We start from the raw sequence: 13,751 nt of genomic DNA, 5'->3' as shown, positions 1-13,751 counted from the left end.
CCCCAACAGCTGCTGACGACCTTCTACCGCTACACCATAGAGAGCATCCTAACACATGGCATCCCTGTGTGGTATCTCAGCTGCACGGAGGCAGAGAGGAAAGCTCTTCAGCGGGTAGTCCATAGAGCTCAGAAGACTATCGGAACACAACTACCAGCCTTGGAGGGCATCTACAACACACGATGCCTCAGAAGAGCCACCAGCATCCACAAAGACTCTTCACACCCCTGCAACAGTCTGTTCGAAATTCTACTATCGGGCAGACGCTGCAAGGCCTTCTACGCCCGCACCTCCAGACTCAGGAACAGCTTCATCCCCAGGGCCATAGCTGCCATGAACCGGTCCTGCTGAGCCGAATGGTCACATCGCAGAGTGATCCGGCACAGACCTACTTGCACTTTATTTTGTTTTAAAACTGTTTCTAATTTTGTTTCACTGGGTTGTCTAAATTAATACTGAACAGCTAATTGATTTATCTGATTGTATGGGAGGCGCATTCCCAATCTCGTTGTACCCCTGTACAATGACAATAAAGATATATTGTATTGTATTGTATTGTATTGTTTGATGGCACTTGGCCTGTACACGCTGGAGTTTAGAAGGATGAAGGGGGACCTCATTGAAAGTTACCGAATGGTGAAAGGCCAGGATAGAGTGGATGTGGAGAGGATGTTTCCACTAGTGGGAGAGTCTAGGACCAGAGGGCACAGCCTCAGATTAAAAGGATGTACCTTTGGAATGGAGATGAGGAGGAATTTCTTTAGTCAGAGGGTGGTGAATCTGTGGAATTCGTTGCCACAGAAGGTTGTGGAGGCCAAGTCAATGGATATTTTTAAGGCAGAGATAGATAGATTCTTGATTAGTACAGGTGTCAGAGGTTACGGGGAGAAGGCAGGAGGATGCGGTTGAGAGGGAGAGATAGATCAGCCATGATTGAATGGCAGAGTAGATTTGATGGGCCGAATGGCCTAATTCTACTCCGAAAACCTATGAACTTAGAGCAATCATGAAGGGGATAGACAGGAGTCCTAGCCTACCCAATCTTTCCTCATAGCTCAGGAAGAGGAGAGGCTACCGGGAGAGCCTGCAGCTCTCTCGAGGGGTCATGGAGACCTTACAGAGGTGTTTAAGATCATGAGGGGGAATAGATTGGGTAAATGCACAGAGCTTACCCAGTCAGGGAATCATGAACCACAGGGCATTGGTTTAAGGTGAGGGGTGGAATAATTTAATAGGAACCTGAGAGGCACCTTTTTTTCCACACAGAGTGTGGTGGGTGATCACTGGTCGGCATGGACTTGTTGGGGTGAAGGGCCTGTTTCCCTCCTGCATCTCCAAAACCTAAAACTCAAACTATCACGCGCTGTCCCCCACATTGGAGAGACCAGGTGCAGATTGGGGAAGACTATTCCATGGAACAAGGAATCTCTCAAGGTCTCTCAAGGTCTTAAGTGATTTTAACATCGAACAAATCGCAGGGCAGCAAAGTAACAGGCCCTTCGGCCCTCAATGTCCATGCCTAACATGATGCTAAGACCAATTGGGTGGTGCAGCGGTAGAGTTGCTGCCTCAAAGCGGCAGAGACCTGGGTTCGATCCTCACCACGGGTGCTGTCTGTAAGGAGTTTGCACGTTCTCCCTGTGACCTGTGTGGGTTTCCTCCCACACTCTAAAGACGTGCATGTTTTGTAGGTTAATTGGCTTGGGTAAAATTTGTAAATTGTCACTGGTGTGTGGGACAGTGCTCGTGTGCGGGGACCGCTGGTCGGTGTGGACACGGTGGGCTGAATGGCCTGTTTCCTCGCTGGATCTCTTGACTAAACGAAACCAACCCTTATCCACCTGTGCATGATCCACCTGTGCATGATCCGAATGCCTCCATTCCCTGCATATCCAGGCGCCTCTCCAAAAGTCTTTTATAAAGCCACAAACAAGCCACCTTCACCCACTGTGACCGTCCCTCTCCTCTGTTCTCCATTCCCCAACCTTGGGCAAAAGACCTGGCGCATCGGTAGAGTTGCTGCCTTACAGCGAATGCAGCGCCAGAGACCCCGGTTCGATCCCGACCACGGGCGCTGTCTGTACGGAGTTTGTACGTTCTCCCCGTGACCGACGTGGGTTTTCTCCGAGATCGGTTTCCTCCCACACTCCAAAGACGTGCAGGTTTGTAGGTTAACTGGCTTGGTAAATGTAAAGAAAAATGGCCCTTGTGTGTGTAGGATAGTGTTAGTGTGCGGGGATCGCTGGTCGGCGTGGACCTGGTGGGCCGAAGGGCCTGTTTCCATGCTGTATCTCTAAGTTACACTCAAACTACCCGAAGGCATTTATTTCACAAAATGCTGGAGTAACTCAGCAGGTCAGGCAGCATCTCAGGAGAGAAGGAATCAGACTGAAGAAGGGTCTCGACCCGAAACGTCACCCATTCCTTCTCTCCTGAGATGCGGCCTGACCTGCTGAGTTACTCCAGCATTTTGTGAAATAAATACCTTCGATTTGTACCGGCATCTGCAGTTATTTTCTTACACTAAATCTACCCGATCTACTCCACTCAAGACTGGAGCGACTAGGCTTGTATACACTGGAATTTAGAAGGATGAGAGGGGATCTTATCGAAACGTATAAGATTATTAATAGGTTGGACACGTTAGAGGCAGGAAACATGTTCCCAATGTTGGGGGAGTCCAGAACCAGGGGCCACAGTTTAAGAATAAGGGGTAGGCCATTTAGAACGGAGATGAGGAAAAACCTTTTCAGTCAGAGAGTTGTGAATCTGTGGAATTCTCTGCCTCAGAAGGCAGTGGAGGCCAATTCTCTGAATGCATTCAAGAGAGAGCTAGATAGAGCTCTTAAGGATAGCGGAGTCAGGGGGTCTGGGGAGAAGGCAGGAACGGGGTACTGATTGAGAATGATCAGCCATGATCACATTGAATGGCGGTGCTGGCTCGAAGGGCCTCCTCCTGCACCTATTGTCTATTGATTCTGTACACCTCTACAAGACCACCCCCTCGTTGTCCCGCTCCACGGAATAGAGTCCCAGCCTGAGGAACCTGCACAGCGCAGTTCAAGCAGAGAATATCCAGCCGGGTCAGAGGCACGCAAGCAAAGCAAAGCATCTCCACTTTCTCATTGAGAACCTGTTCCCCTCAAGGAATCTTCTGTGAATCCACCTGTCAGGGCGAATCAGGCTTGAAAGCAAGCCGAGCGAGGCACTGTGGCCGCGACCTGCAGGTAACCAACCGCACAGTCAACCGCGGTGGGATGGATTATCACCGCAGCTTCCTACGTCAGGGGGGGGGGGGGGGGTGATGTGTGGACCCTGGCCTTTAGTGTGTGTGTGTGTGTGTGTGTGTGTGTGTGTGGGGGCAGGGTGAGTTGAACCGTCTACCTTGACATTAGGCCGGCAAAATGTCAGCTTCCTGGCGCTGTTACATTCTGCTTGACATCCCGGTGGATCCTGGGGGGGGGGGGGGGGGGGGGGGGGGGGGAGGGGAGAGGGGGCTTCATCAGACCGATCCCTCACCTCCTGAACCAAGGCGGCGGCACGGTGGCGCAGCGGTAGAGTTGCTGCCTTACAGCGAATGCAGACCCGGGTTCGATCCCGACCACGGGCGCCGTCTGTACGGAGTGTGTACGTTCTCCCCGTGACCTGCGTGGGTTTTTCTCCGAGATATTCGGTTTCCTCCCACACTCCAAAGACGTGCAGGTTTGTAGGTTAATTGGCTTGGGCAGATGTACAAATTGTCCCCAGTGGGTTTAGGGTAGTGTTAGTGTGCGGGGCAGACCTGGTGGGCCGAAGGGCCTGTTTCTCTAAACTAAACTAAACTAAAAACTAACATCCTCCCTCTGATAGGTAGGAAGAGATGCAAAAGGCAAAAATATCATCCCTCTCTACTCTGGTCACCACAATATCTCTACCCTGGTCACCACAATATCTCTACCGTGGTCACCACAATATCTCTACCCTGGTCACCACAATATCTCTACCCTGGTCACCACAATATCTCTACCCTGGTCACCACAATATCTCTACCCTGGTCACCACAATATCTCTACCCTGGTCACCACAATATCTCTACCCTGGTCACCACAATATCTCTACCCTGGTCACCACAATATCTCTACCCTGGTCACCACAATATCTCTACCCTGGTCACCACAATATCTCTACCCTGGTCACCACAATATCTCTACCCTGGTCACCACAATATCTCTACCCTGGTCACCACAATATCTCTACCCTGGTCACCACAATATCTCTACCCTGGTCACCAAGTGTCTCTGGAGAACATGGACAGGTTATGTTTCTGGTCAGGACCCTCCTCCGGTTTCCTCCCACATCCCAAAGACTTGTGAATATGAACGTTAATCGCCCCTCTGAAAAAATGTCCCTGGTGTGTGGGGGAGTGGAGGGGAGAATGGGATAACATCGTACCAGTGTGGACGGGTGATCGATGGTCGGCGTGGACTCGATGGGCCGAAGGGCCCGCTTCCTGAACCGTGTCGTGTTTCCTGAACAGTGCGGGTGTCAGGGGGTTATGGGGAGAGGGCAGGAGAATGGGGTTGAGGGGGGAGATGGATCAGCCACGGTCGAATGTGGTGGAGTAGACACGATGGGCCGAACGGCCTGATTCTGCTCCTAGAACCTAGGAACTGTGAAACTAATCTGTGACCGGCTCTGCCAAACTCAACACTGTGCCTTTAAGACTGGTTTTCGCACATTCAATGTGTACATGAGCATTTATCCGCGTGTGCGTGGTTATAAATTAATCACAGATCCACCTTGATGTTGAAGCATTTCAGAAACATAATAACCCATTTTACACATAGCCCTTACGCAGAGACTCACTTTCACCCGACCTGCCGAATGCCCACTGTGTTCCACACGCGGGGTGCTAATGATAAGGTGACAATCATATTAATGAACACTTTTCATAAATCAAGCTCCTGGCTTCTTTTGTTCCGAGTGGGAAAGCATTCACCCTGCCCGCGTTCAGTCGCCACCCAAACTATTCAGCCCCGCATTAAGATTCAGAACCACGCTGCAACTTAAATCTCAACAACTTCCACTGTCTGAGTCAAGCTGGTGGGAGAGAGCTTCACAGCAGAGCTTGGCGTGCAGGGGGAACTCAACAGGTCAGACAGCCTCTGTGGGAGGTGATTGATCTGTGGCACCTTTAGTTCACAGCGGTAGAGTTGCTGCCCCACAGAGCTCTCAGCGCCGGAGATCTGGGTTCGATCTCGACTACGGGCGCTGTCTGTACGGAGTTTGTACGTTCTCCCCATGACCCGCGTGGGTTTTCCCCGAGATCTTTGGTTTCCTCCCACACTCCAAGCCCACGAGCAGGTTTGTAGGTTAATTGGCTTGGTGTATGTGTAAATTGTCCCTGGTGCGTGTAGGATAGGTGTTAATGTGCGGGGATCGCTGGTCGGCGCGGACTCGGTGGGCCGAAGGGCCTGTTTCTGTGCTGCATCTCTCAGCTGAACTGGATCATTGTTGGCTGAGGGGAAGGTGACAATGAGGCATACAATCAGTAGGACAATCAGGAGGACATTAAAACCAGTCAGAGAACTAGGGTGGGGAGCAAGTGGCTTTCTCTCTCTCTCCATCCCTCCCCCACCCACCCTAGATCTTGCTTTCCCTCTCTCTCCATCCCTCCCCCACCCACCCTAGATCTTGCTTTCCCTCTCTCCATCCCTTGCCCACCCTAGATCTTGCTTTCCCTCTCTCTCCATCCCTCCCCCACCCACCCTAGATCTTGCTTTCCCTCTCTCCATCCCTTGCCCACCCTAGATCTTGCTTTCCCTCTCTCTCCATCCCTCCCCCATCCTAGATCTTGCCTTCCCTCTCTCTCTAACTCTACCCCATCCTAGTTCTCCGACCAGCTTCACTGTCCTGATCATCCAAAAATCAGTTCGCCCTTCCTGCTTTCTCCCCATATCCCTTGATTTTGTTAGCCCTAAGAGCTATATCTAACTCTCTTGAATACATCCAGTGAATTGGCCTCCACTACCTTCTGTGGCAGAGAATTCCACTTTGCCATTATTGTGCAGTATTGTGGGCAGTTTTGGTCTCCTAATTTGAGGAAGGATGTCCTTGCTATTGAGGCCGTGCAGCGTAGGTTCACCAGGTTAATCCCTGGGATGGCGGGACTGTCATATGAGGAAAGATTGGAAAGAATGGGATGGTATTCACTGGAGTTTCGAAGGATGAGAGGGGATCTTATAGACACGTATAAAATTATGAAAGGACTGGACAAGCTAGACGCAGGAAAAATGTTCCCAATGTTGGGGGAGTCCAGAACCAGGGGCCACAGTCCAAGAATAAAGGGGAGGCCATTTATAACTGAGGTGAGAAAAAACATTTTCACCCAGAGAGTTGTGAATTTGTGGAATTCTCTGCCACAGAAGGCAGTGGAGGCCAATTGACTGGATGAATTTAAAAGAGAGTTAGATAGAGCTCTAGGGGCTAGCTGAATCAAGGGTGGTATGGGGAGAAGGCAGGCACGGGTTACTGAATGTGGATGATCAGCCATGATCACAACGTATGGCCTCCTCCTGCACCTATTTTCCATGTTACTATGTAAAAGCCGTCGTGGGAAGGAATACAACTTAATATAAAACATCACTTCACGTTACTTCTCTCCACTGAACAGGCAGCAAGGACTGAAGGTGCAACAACCCAGGAACAGACGGATTATTAAAATGTTTTAAATTGATTGTCTTGAGATTATTGCTGCCTCCAGCGCATCAGAAATGAAAAAGTATGGTAATTTTAAAAGTTAAGCCTTTGCTTCATAAATATACATTTTTAATAAAGATGGTGTCTGAAATTGTTTGACATCATGTTGATGGTTGCAAACATTTCATCCACTCGGCGTTTTGCTCGGTAGGTCTAGACGGCCATAATAATCACGGCACGGAATTGCCACAGCGAAGTCAACACTCTCTGAAGGAATACCCCAACACAGGTGTGTGAGAGAGAGGAGGTGAGTGTGTGCCAGAGAGACCTCTTCAGTTTAGTTTAGTTTACAGATACAGCACCGAAACATGGGCTCATTCGGCCCACCGAGTCCGCGCCGACGAGAGAGACAGACAGACAGACAGAGAGACAGACAGAGAGAGAGAGAGAGAGAGAGACACACACACACACACACACACACACACACACACACTTCAATATGATCATGGCTGATCATCCAGCTCAGTAACCTGTACCTGCCTTCTCTCCATACCCCCTGATCCCTTTAGCCACAAGGGCCACATCTAACTCCCTTTTAAATATAGCTAATGAACTGGCCTCAACTACCTTCTGTGGCAGAGAATTCCACAGATTCACCACTCTCTGTGTAAAAAAACTTTCTCATCTCGGTCCTAAAAGACTTCCCCCTTATCCTTAAACTGTGACCCCTTGTTCTGGACTTCCCCAACATCAGGAACAATCTTCCTGCATCTAGCCTGTCTAACCCCTTAAGAATTTTGTAAGTTTCTATAAGATCCCCCCTCAATCTTCTAAATTCCAGCGAGTACAAGCCGAGTCTATCCAGTCTTTCTTCATATGAAAGTCCTGCCATCCCAGGAATCAATCTGCTGAACCTTCTCTGTACTCCCTCTATGACAAGAGGGCCACACAAAACACACACACACACACACACACAAGACAATTTACAGGTACAGCAAGACAATTAACCAACAAACCTGTACGTCTTTGGAGTGTGGGAGGAAACCGGGGCACCTGGAGAAAGCCCAAGCAGGCCACGGGGAGAACGTACAAACTACACACAGACTGCACCCGTGGTCAGGATGGAACCCGGGTCTCTGGCGCTGTGAGACAGCAGCTCTACCCGCTGCGCCACCGTGCCTTCTCTGAGCAGGCCCACTGCCCTCCCCCAGCGCAGGCTGACACCACCAGACAAGCTGCTCTGGCCGAGGAGACATCATTGGAGGACATGTCCTGAAACCAAGTCCTTGTCAGTCCGTCAGGCAGTCCAGACTCCCCACCCTCGGCTCCATCTACACTTCACGCTGCATCATCAACATATCCACTGACTCGGCCTCCACAGCCTCCTGTGGCAACGAGTTCCACAGATTCACCACCCCCTGACTGAAGATTCGTAAGGGCGTCAAGGATAACGGGGAGAAGGCAGGAGAGTGGGGTTGAGAGGGAAGGGTAGTTCAGCCATGTTTGTCCTTGTGTGCAAGGCCTTCAGAATGGATGTCACACTTCCTGCAGTAGGACTCAAAAAGCTGGAGTAACTCAGCGAGTCAGGCAGCATCTCCGGAGAGAAGGGATGGGTGACGTTTCGGGTCGAGACCCTTCTCCAGACGTCTGAACTCTCATATCACCAGGGACTCATTTAATTTACTGTATTAAATTATTTTTTGTGTTTACATGTTTCTTTTCTATTCTGTTTGTAGTTTAGCACAATCCGCAGGTGTTCCCACTTTCATTTCACTCACATCTTGTATATGTATGTGGCAAATAAACTTGACTTGACTTGAATTGGTACATTGGAGAAAAGAAATGCACAAACAAAAACATTGGACGGGTTCGGCCAGCCTGAAAAACAGGGCTCAAATCCCCAAAACGTTTTAAGTCTGCTCTAATCTAATGCACACTTGTAAAATATGTCTGTTTGAACTACTTCTGTCTGGCAGACGGTGCAAGGCCTTCTACGGCCGCAACTCCAGACTAAGAAACAGCTTCATCCCTCGAGCTCCAGGTGCTCTGAATCGGTCCTGCTGAGAGCCCCCCATGATCTGTCATCTGGTACACCTGACCCCTCCACCACCTTTTTTGCACGTGACCTGGTCTCCTTTACTTGTTCCCCTGCCTTTTATTGTCATTGTTTTATTTACTTTATAGCATCGATACGGTTAAGAGGCATTCTTAATCTCGTCGTACTTGTACAATGACAATAAAGACATTGTGTTGTGTTGTATATGTATGTGCACTGTGTGGACTGCTGCCACTGATGCGTTTAACATTCTCATCAACATGGGGCAGCTTCCATTTCCACCTCTTCCCCCGCATGCAATATTCAGTCGCAGCACTCGGTCCAAAGCTTCTTTGATGTGTTTCTGATTGGGTTTCACAGCTTTGATATGCACTGCACGGCCAGCCATTCTGTGTGGGGGCCTGGCACCCTTGAGTACCTAAACTAATAATGCTGCCACGTGGCAGGGAGTTTGCTGGTGTCTGGGGCAAGTGGAGGCGATGGTAACCGTGTTACAGTGTGGCGGCAGACAGCCGTGGGTACACATAATTTATAGGGGAAACAAAAACTGCAGATGCTGGTTTAAAAGCGAAGGTAGACACAAAAAGCTGGAGTAACTCAGCGGGTCGGGAGAGAAGGAATGGGTGACGTTTCGGGTCGAGACCCTTCTTCAGACGTTAGCCCATTCCTTCTCTCCCGAGATGCTGCCTGACCCGCTGAGTTACTCCAGCTTTTTGTGTCTACCTTCCATTCCTTCTCTCCCGAGATGCTGCCTGACCCGCTGAGTTACTCCAGCTTTTTGTGCCCACCACATATTTTATAAGTGCGCATTAGATTAGAGAAGACTTAATAGGTTTCAGGGATGTTGAGCCGTGTTTACAGGCTGGCAGAACCTGCCCATTTGTTTGTGCATTTCATACCTCTAAGGTACAAATTCATCGCTAAAACCTAGTGCGGGAATGGTACATGAATATTGATTTTCCCGGAGAACGTTAGTGACTCATTTTGCAATCAAATTACGTTGGAGACAGTGGGTGTCAGGCACTGTCACCCATAAAGATCTGTGTTTATATTAAAAGAAAAAAACTTTTCAACATCTTAGGGTGGAACTAAGTACTTTACAACTGGTGCTAGACAGTGAATACTGGGTACTGATTGTGGATGATCAGCCATGATCACATTGAATGGCGGTGCTGGCTCGAAGGGCCGAATGGCCTCGTCCTGCACCTATTGTCTATTGTAACTCAGCGGGTCGGGCAGCATCTGCGGAGAGAAGGAATGGGTGACGTTTCGGGTCGGGACCTTTCTTCGCCCGTTCCTTTTCTCCGGAGATGCTGCCTGATGTCACCCTTTGTCCCGTATTTGGGAGTGAGGAAGTTGGCAACCGTACCAATACGGGACACGAGGGCGGTCCCGTACGGGACAAACTAATTTAGCCCAAAATACGGGACGTCCCGGCTAACACGGGACAGTTGGCGACCCTAGCTGTTCCCTGCTCGCCAGAGATGCTGCCCAAAATGTTCCCCAGAGATGCTGCCCGAGCCGCTGAGTTACTCCAGCACTTGGTGTCTACCTTCGGTGTAAACCAGCATCTGCAGTTTCCTCCCGACACGGGTTTGTGGGTTTAACTGTCTCTCCTGCAAACTGTAAACAGTCCCTGGTGCATGTCGTGTGTGTGTGTGTGTGTGTGTGTGTGTGTGTGTGTGTGTGTGTGTGTGTGTGTGTGTGTGTATGTGTGTGTGTGTGTGTGTGTGTATGTGTGTGTGTGTATGTGTGTGTATGTGCGGGGATCGCTGGTCGGCACGGACTCGGTGGGCCGAAGGGCCTGTTTTCTGCGCTGCATCTCCAAACCAGGGACAATGGAGCAAGGAATCCCACCTGCGTAAACTGATGCACAGCTAATTACCGTGACTTTAACAACGAGCCCTTGGAGGCTAAGCCGTGTTGGTTATTAGCTGAGAAGGGTGCTGCCTGATATTTCAACTGGCCGGCTGGTAATTGGTGTCAGAGTGCAGTGCTAATTCCCTCTTCACTGCGCAGCACGCTAATTGCAGACTTTGACATGAACCCCGAGCACCTACAACGTGACCAGAGGCTGCTGCCAGGTTTGTGGCCTTCTGTAGTCACGAGCCCCCATACACTGACTCTGCCTCAATTATGAGAGTCACCGCTGCTGGATCTGACCGACCCGCGGGGAGACTGGAGCAACCCGACACGACTGGCTGGCGAAACCAAGCAGCAAATCATTCCAAAGCTTGCTCGTTTCAGTTTAGTTTTTGGAGACACAGCGTGGAAACAGGCCCTTCAGCCCACCAAGTCGGATGGGTCGACTGGGCTTGTGTTCACTGGAATTTAGATGGATGAGAGGGGATCGTATAGAAACATATAAAAATTCTTAAGGGATTGGGCAGGCTAGATGCAGGAAAAATGTTCCCCATGTTGGGGGAAGTCCAGAACCAGGGGTCACACAGTTTAATATGGGGTCGGCCGTTTAGGACTGAGATGAGGAAAATCTTTTTCACCCAGAGAATTCTGAATCTATGGAATTCTCTGCCACAGAAGGCAGTGGAGGCCAATTCACTGGATGTTTTCAAGAGAGAGTTAGATATAGGTCTTAGGGCTAACGGAATCAAGGGATATTGGGAGAAAGCAGGAACGGGGTACTGATTGTGGATGATCAGCCATGATGATATTGAATGGCGGTGCTGGCTCGAACAGCTGAATGGCCTCCTCCTGCACCTATTTTCTGTTTCTATGAGTCCACACCAACTATCGACCACCTGTTCACTAGTTCTGCGTTATCCCACTTTCTCATCCACTCCCCGTACACTTAATGGGAAATTAAAAACAGAGTCTGTTTAACTTCAAACCTGCAAGTCTTTGGGTGGGTGAGGCAGCGGTAGAGTTGCTGCCTCACAGCGCCAGAGACCCCAGTTCGATCCCGACCAAGGGTGCTGTCTGTACGGAGTTTGTACGTTCTCCCCGTGACCGCGTGGGTTTTCTCCGGGTGCTCTGGTCTCCTCCCACACTCCAAAGGTTTACAGGTCTGTAGGTTAATTGGCGTCTGTAAATTGTCCCTAGTGTGTGTGTGTGTGTGTGTGTGTAGGATAGTGCTAGTGTACGGGGATCGCTGGCCGGCACGGACTCGATGGGCCGAAGGGCCTGTTTCCGTGCCGTACCTCTAAACTTAACTAAACCCAGGACAGGAAATAATCTACATGTTATGTTTAATCAATAACTCTTTAAAAGGGAAATTTCAAAAAAATAAATCATCCAACATCAGCAATTATAATTAAATATCAGTCACATCCTGGAAAAAAACATATAAATACATTTTGGAGAAGGTGAGTCATTACTCTTTGAACGATGCATTGAAAGGGAAACGTTTGAGTATAGGAGCAAAGAGGTCCTTCTGCAGTTGTACAGGGCCCTAGTGAGACCGCACCTGGAGTACTGTGTGCAGTTGTACAGGGCCCTAGTGAGACCGCACCTGGAGTACTGCGTGCAGTTGTACAGGGCCCTAGAGAGACCGCACCTGGAGTACTGTGTGCAGTTGTACAGGGCCCTAGTGAGACCGCACCTGGAGTACTGTGTGCAGTTTTGGTCTCCAAATTTGAGGAAGGATATTCTTGCTATTGAGGGCGTGCAGCGTAGGTTTACTAGGTTAATTCCCGGAATGGCGGGACTGTCATATGTTGAAAGACTGGAGCGACTAGGCTTGTTTACATTGGAATTTAGAAGGATGAGAGGGGATCTTATCGAAACGTATAAAATTATTAAGGGGTTGGACACGTTAGAGGCAGGAAACACGTCCCCAATGTTGGGGGAGTCCAGAACCAGGGGCCACAGTTTAAGAATAAGGGGTAGGCCATTTAGAACAGAGATGAGGAAAAACTTTTTTAGTCAGAGAGTTGTGAATCTGTGGAATTCTCTACCTCAGAAGGCAGTGGAGGCCAATTCTCTGAATGCATTCAAGAGAGAGCTGGATAGAGCTCTTAAGGATAGCGGAGTCAGGGGGTATGGGGAGAAGGCAGGAACGGGGTACTGATTGAGGATAATCAGCCATGATCACATTGAATGGCGGTGCTGGCTCGAAGGGCCGAATGGCCTCCTCCTGCACCTACTTTCTATTGTCTATTGTTTCGGCTGCTCCTTGATGCTTACACTGCATTGTAACAGGATGGAACACTCCAAGAAGGGCAGGTGTATCACGGGGAGACGAGGAAGTGCCGTGTACCTGCCCGACACAGCGTCACTGCCCAGCGGCGGTCTCTGTCCACCGTCGGGACAGTTCAGTTTACTGTCACGCGTACCGAGGTACAGTGGAAAGCTTTCGTTGCGTTCCAACCAGCCAGTGGAAAGAATATACATGATTACAATCGAGCCGTCCGCAGTATACAGATACAGGATAAAGGGAATAACGTTCAGTGCAAGGTCAAGCCAGCAAAGTCCAATCATGGATCATCCAAGAGTCACCAATGAGGTAGATAGCAGTTCAGCACTGCTCTCTGGTTGTGGTAGGACGGTTCAGTTGCCTGATCACAGCTGGGAAGAAACTGTCTCTGAATCTGGAGGTGTGCGTTTTCACACTTCTGTACCTTTTGCCCGATGGGAGAGGGGAGAAGAGGGAGTGGCCGGGGTGAGGCTGGTCCTCGTTTATGCAGCTGGCCTTGCCAAGGCAGCGTGAGGTGTAGATGGAGTCGATGGAAGGGAGGTTGGTTTGTGTGGTGGTCTGGGCTGCGTCCACAATTCGCTGCTATTTCTTGCGGTCTTGGATGGAGCTGTTCCCAAACAGGGCGGTGGTGCCAGGAAGAGGGAGGTTTCACACGTGTGAAAACGCACACCTCCAAATTCAGGGACAGTTTCTTCCCAGCTGTTCTCATGCAACTGAACCATCCAGTCACCAACTAGAGAGCGGTCCTGAACTACTGACTACCTTAGTCTGAAGAAGGGTTCCGACCCAAAACATCACCTGTTCCTTTTCTCCAGAGATGCTGCCTGACCTGCTGAGTTACACCAGCACATTGTGTCTGTTCTC

The 13,751-nt window shown here is 49.9% G+C and overlaps 1 protein-coding gene across 1 annotated transcript in view; it reads right to left on the bottom strand.

Annotated features, from left to right (window-relative positions):
• The window catches only part of gnav1 (guanine nucleotide binding protein (G protein) alpha v1), a 65,253-nt gene that overhangs the window by 31,905 nt on the left and 19,597 nt on the right, over positions 1-13,751 (bottom strand). The window lies entirely within an intron of this gene.

Source organism: Rhinoraja longicauda, chromosome 6, assembly GCF_053455715.1.
Source record: "Rhinoraja longicauda isolate Sanriku21f chromosome 6, sRhiLon1.1, whole genome shotgun sequence".
NCBI lineage: Eukaryota > Metazoa > Chordata > Chondrichthyes > Rajiformes > Arhynchobatidae > Rhinoraja > Rhinoraja longicauda.
This window is presented reverse-complemented; position numbering and strand designations above follow the sequence as displayed.